Genomic DNA, 5,632 nt, shown 5'->3' on the forward strand with positions numbered 1-5,632 from the left:
GACTGTGGCTGGGGTGGCCATCCCCCTGGGGGGTGATTTCTCACTTTCCCTCTGTCTGTCTCTCCATCTCTCTCAGATGAGTGCATGTTCTCTATGGCAAAAACCTAATGAAAAGTAAATAAATGAACTGCTTTTGTTCCCTCGCAAAAGTTCACTCTTAAATTCTTTCCTATGCAAATCCAAGTACCCTCCTATCCCAGGTAAAGACCCCCATGGTTTGTCTCCCCAACAATTCTTTGAACTTAAAATTCTCTATGACTATCATATGCCAAATGTGCATGTTAAAAGTAATCTGTATGTGGCGGCAGGCAGGTTGGAGGTTAAGGCGGCTGGATCCCACATAGCCTACTGAGCCATTTGAGTCCCAGACCCAGGAACTTGAAAAACACACTGAGCACATATGCGTGTGTGCCCAAGATCCCAAGGGGAAGATGGAGGAAAAGGGCTTGCACTGTGTCCATTCCCCTGGGTAGTGATTTCTCACTTTCCTTCCCTCCATCATCTCTCTCCAGTGAACATGCCCTATAGGAAAAAAAAAAAAAAGGCTTTTCGGAGGCAAAGCTTATATTACACAACGCGCTGCAAAAACTCCTCTACTCATCTATTCCCTCAAGGTCCTATACCCAGCTTATCATTATGAATAACCATCGTTCTGTTCCAGAATGTAAGAACTGTACCTAACTTTTAAAAATAAGACAGGAGATCTCAAACATAGATATCAAAGGCAGAATCAAGCACAAATACAAAAGCCTAAGGCAAATGACAGATTATATTCCCTACTTGATAATCACAAGTTGTTTCTAGTGGCAGATGGTAATTTTATGGGTGTTTATTTAGGTCTATATCTACATCTACATATGTATCTATATCCATATCTATCAAACTTGGTTTCAAGTGATTACAGGTATTTTCAAAAATTACATTTATCCTAGAAAGATGAGATAATTTCACCACTAAGGAAATCTGAACTAACATGACTGTGGTAAATAGGACATTTTCTGTTGTTTTTTTAAGAATTATTTTATTTAACTTTATTTATTTATTTGTTTGTTTTAATTTGATCAGAGAGGAACAGAGTGAGAGAAAGAGAGAGAGAGAGAAAGTGAGAAAGCAAGCTGCCAGGTCTGGGACTTGAACCACGGTCAGACATGTGGGAGTCCAGCACCCTTAACCACCACGCCACCTGCTGGCCCCAGTAAGGACTTTCTAAGGAAGAGATTCAAGTATATTATACACAGTGACAGCATTGTTAGAACAATACCAAACCACATCAGATGACTAGAAAAGGACCATATTTAACAGGAGGCATAATTTAAAAGAGCCTTCTAAGTGAATTGCATTATTTTATATTCTAACACAGAATAAGAGATCTGCATAATAATAAATCTATGTTATTAAGATCAATAAAGCTGTTTCTTACCAGGTCCAATATATAATTTTGAAAGATTTGTAATAAAAATATTGAATACTGGGTCAGCTACTGGCATGAAGGTTATGGCAGGTGGATCCCACATGGTCAACTGCATGGTTCAAGTCCTGAACCCTGGAGTTTGAAAAACAAGCCAGGCACATGTGTGTGCATGTCCAAAATTCCAAAAGGAGGGAGAAGTGGAGAAGGGATTGTACCGTGACCATGTCCCATAGAGGGTGCTTTCTCATTTTTCTTCTCTTTTTCTCTCCAACAAACATATGTACCCTCTGGCAAATTTTAAAAGAGAAAGAGAGGGAGAGGGAGAGAACTATCAAATCTTTTAAAACTCTTAAATTCAAACATCAGTGATCTGATGAATTTATTATTTAGAAAATAGTGTGATCTATTTCAAAATAGCCTATATTATTAAACTCACTTCTGGATACATCTTGACATTTTCTTTTCTCTAGCCTGGACAAAGATCTTCAAGCCAAGATTCCAAACACCAGCTGTCTCTACAGGTGTCTTGGGAGATAGCACAACGTGAGCCCTTAGAGGTTTATTTTCCAGCAGCAACAGATGACTAAAAGAGAAACGAAAATTCTGTTTATTTCTATTTGAATAGTCCATCACTTTGACAGTAAACCCAATGAAAAAAGTGTCTCCAAAAGGTGTTTGGTGACGTTCAGTATTTACAATGCATTCCTAAGAATAGTGTATTTGAGGGTCAGGAGGGGGTGTGATGATGAAGTCACTAGACTCCCACATGGCTGACTACAGTTTTAAGTCCCAGACCTGGAGGCTTGAAAATCATGCAGGGTATGAGTGTGTGTATGCCCAAAATTCTAGGAGAATGGAGAAGGGATTGTGGTGTGGTCATCACCCGTTGTGAGTGATTTCTCACTTTCCCTCTCACTCTGTCTCTTCTATGGAAAAATACACACACACACACACACACACACACACACTTGGTTCAGTAGCTATAGCTGATAGCTACATAGTGAACCCTCACTTTCCACCTTTCTCCTCTTTAGAATCCTGGTGAGGATAGAGGTGAAGACCTTGTAATGCCTCCAAGATATTGCCATTGTGCCTGACACATCAGGTACTTGCTCAGTGAGTGTTGGCTACCGTTACTTTTTAAAGGATTGTGGGGATAGCATTTGCAAAGACATCACACGAGGGTCAGAAAGGAGAAAACAAGAAAGTTACCTTTCTGCTCATCAGTGTACTCTCACTAAGCATTTTCCAAAAAACATCCAAAACATTTGGTGTTAATTACCTAGGTATTTTAGAGTTTGTTTTCACTTTGGTTCCAGGTTTGCCTTTTTATCCTCATTGATTTTAAATGACATCTTATTCTTTGCCTCCCAAAACAACCATGCCATACTGAAGCCTATAGGACAAAAGATCAAGGCTCCCATCCACCTCTGTTCTCCCAAGAGATGTCAAGCTGCATATGTGTCCGCACAGCCATTCATCCTCACAGAGGGAGGATTCACATTCCACATCCCTCACAGAAGCTCCATCCAATGTAAGACTTCATTCTCTTCGTCATTGCATAGAAACTAAGCCCTCCCACATGTAGAGTTCGTCCTGCAGCTTTGATGATGATATCAACATATTTGGAAGGATTTGACAAGCTCACCCACCTCCACCCCCACAAGTACACAGAGCATCTCTGGGTTAATGCTGGCATGCAGGAGACTCAGATGCACCAAAAGATGGCAGAGGCTTAATTGCATCAAGGAATCAGATGGAAATACGAGCGTTATAGCTCACTGCCACTACCGATCAAGTGAGTCTTGGAATCGGTGGGAATCCATGGACTTCTAGGCCTCCTGCCTGTCTAGTCTGTTCTGAGGATTATAATAAATGATGGGCTTCAATTTAATAAAAGCATCCTAGAGAGATCCCATAAGGCTGGGTTTGTCTATGCAAATGATCACATAGGCCATGAAATGTAAAAAGATTCAGAAAGTAAACAAGTGGAATACTTATTTATATGGTAAGCAATATAAAGACTGTTGGTGACAATGTAATACATATTTCCAATTAACCAGTAAAATAAATTGTGAATGCAAGTGACACAAAGTAACAAGAAATGTTAGGGATGGTAAATACGTTTATTTCCTGGATGTCATTACACATTGTGTACATGCTTCAAAAACCACACTGTACCCCACAAAGATGTACAATGATTATATGTAAATCAGAAATTACAATACAAATTATTTTTTTAAAGTAAACAATTCTGTAGCCAAAGATGATTAAAATTTAGCAGGCTATGAGTGTTACCACTCTACAGGTGGCTTTCTAGGTGGTCATTATATTTTGTGAGCTGCCTGCCCTGTAGCTTTTGATACTCTGGAAGGATTGATGACATTCATTTACTTCCTTTCAAATAGGGCCGTTTTCAATCCAATCGTATTCAGTAACCTGCAAATCTGGCTGCAAGGCACTGTGGGGAAGATGGCTCTCAGATCTGGGCTGTACTGCAGGTGGTTCGGCTGAGAATCATCAAGTACAGTGGCCCTAAAACCTCTGATGAGCCTTTAGTAGAGTAACATCAAAAGTGAGCTTCCTTTTTGGAAAGAGACATGAAAGTGAAAACCTAGCTGAGAGCATCACGTCATAGGACTCATTTTATGTAATGGAAAGAAATGAGGCAAGTGCAGTATTTCTTTTCTCAGTCCATGGAATTAGAACTCCATTAAGGAAAGGTGTATGATACTTTGGTATAATCTCCCAATCCTTGTATGTTTCCAAAAAGGCAAAATAGGGGCCAGCAAGCGCCATGATGGTTAAGGCACTAGACTCCCACATGGCTAACCACAGTTTGAGTCCTGGACCTGGTGGCTTGGAACACACTGGGCACATGTGTGTGCATGCCCAAAAGTCCAAGAGGAGAAATGGAGGAGAAGGTATTTTAGCACGGCCTTCCCTTATGGGAGGTGACTTCTCACTTTCCCTCTTACTGTCTCTTTCTGGCAAGTGCATATGCTCTATGGCAAAAACCTTTAAAAAAAAATAGCAAAATGAAAATATTAACAAAACATTTGAGGTGGGTCTGGCAGGTGGTGTGGTGGTTAAAGGCTCTGGACTCCCACATGGCCAACTATGGTTCAAAGTGTGGATCTGGTGGCTTGCTTTCTCACTCCCCCCCCCCTCTCTCTCTCTGATCAAACTGGAAAATAATAATAAATAAATAAAGTTAAATAAAAATATTATTTAAAAAAATACAATACTCTTAAAAAAAAAACACATTTGGGGTTAGTAGGTGGTATAGTGGTTAAGGCACAAGACTCTACATGACCAACCAGTTTGAGCCCCAGATGGGATGATGGCTTGAAATTCACACCAAGAGCATGTGCATGTGCGCTCAAAATCCTGAGAGGAGAATGGAGAAGGAATTGCACCATGGCCATCTCTCCTGGGGTTGGGGAAGGGTGATTTCTTGCTTTCTGTGTCTCTCTGGTGAGTGCACGTGCCCTATATCAAAAATCTCCAAAACAAATAACAAAATATTCACATTTCTATATAAGGGGTCTTTTAAAAATTATGGATAATATCTATTATGAAAAAACTATGTATGAATTTCAAAAATTTGCACCAAAATATACTCATACTTTTAATTGCCAGAGAGCACATACACTGGCCCGAGAGAGACAGAGAGGTGTCTCCCATTGAGGGGTGCTCTCTTTCGGTTTCTCTCAGACAATCATGCCACGAACCCTTCTCCTCCATTTCTCTATCCTGCCAGGATGTGAGACATGCACATGTATGCACTTGGCATGTTTCTCAGGCCACTGGGGCAGGGACTAGAACCACAGTCTACCTTGTGGGATCTGGCTTCTCTCAACCACTAGGGTAAAAGTCTAGTCCTAAACTCGTACCTTAATTATATTTCTCCAAACTTTTTGAAGTCCCTGCGTAGCTTTATAAAGAGCAGGGTCAGCAGGTGGTGTGCTGACTGGGATGCTGGACTCTCACATGACCAACTGCGGTTCAGATCCTGGACCTGGCGGTTTGCTTTCTTACTTGCTCTTTCTCTCTGTCTTTCTCTGGTCAAATAAAATAATAATAATAATAATAATAATAATAGGGCCAGAGGATGGCATAGTGATTAAGGAGCTGGACTCCCATATGGCTGACAGTGGTTTGAGTCCTGGGCCTGGTGGCTTGCTTTCTCACTTTGTCTCTCTCCCTCTCTCTCTTTCC

General features: G+C 40.7%; 1 long non-coding RNA gene across 1 annotated transcript in view; it reads right to left on the reverse strand.

The window, feature by feature from the left end:
* Positions 1-1,852: 1,852 nt before the first annotated feature.
* LOC114004446 (uncharacterized) overlaps positions 1,853-5,632 on the reverse strand; it is a 17,074-nt gene continuing 13,294 nt past the window's right edge. The window contains exon 3 of the long non-coding RNA XR_003548502.1: positions 1,853-1,994. This is a non-coding gene — a long non-coding RNA (uncharacterized LOC114004446). The remainder of the gene's footprint in view (positions 1,995-5,632) is intronic.

Source organism: Tupaia chinensis, unplaced genomic scaffold, assembly GCF_000334495.1.
Source record: "Tupaia chinensis unplaced genomic scaffold, TupChi_1.0 Scaffold000091_1, whole genome shotgun sequence".
Lineage (NCBI taxonomy): Eukaryota > Metazoa > Chordata > Mammalia > Scandentia > Tupaiidae > Tupaia > Tupaia belangeri.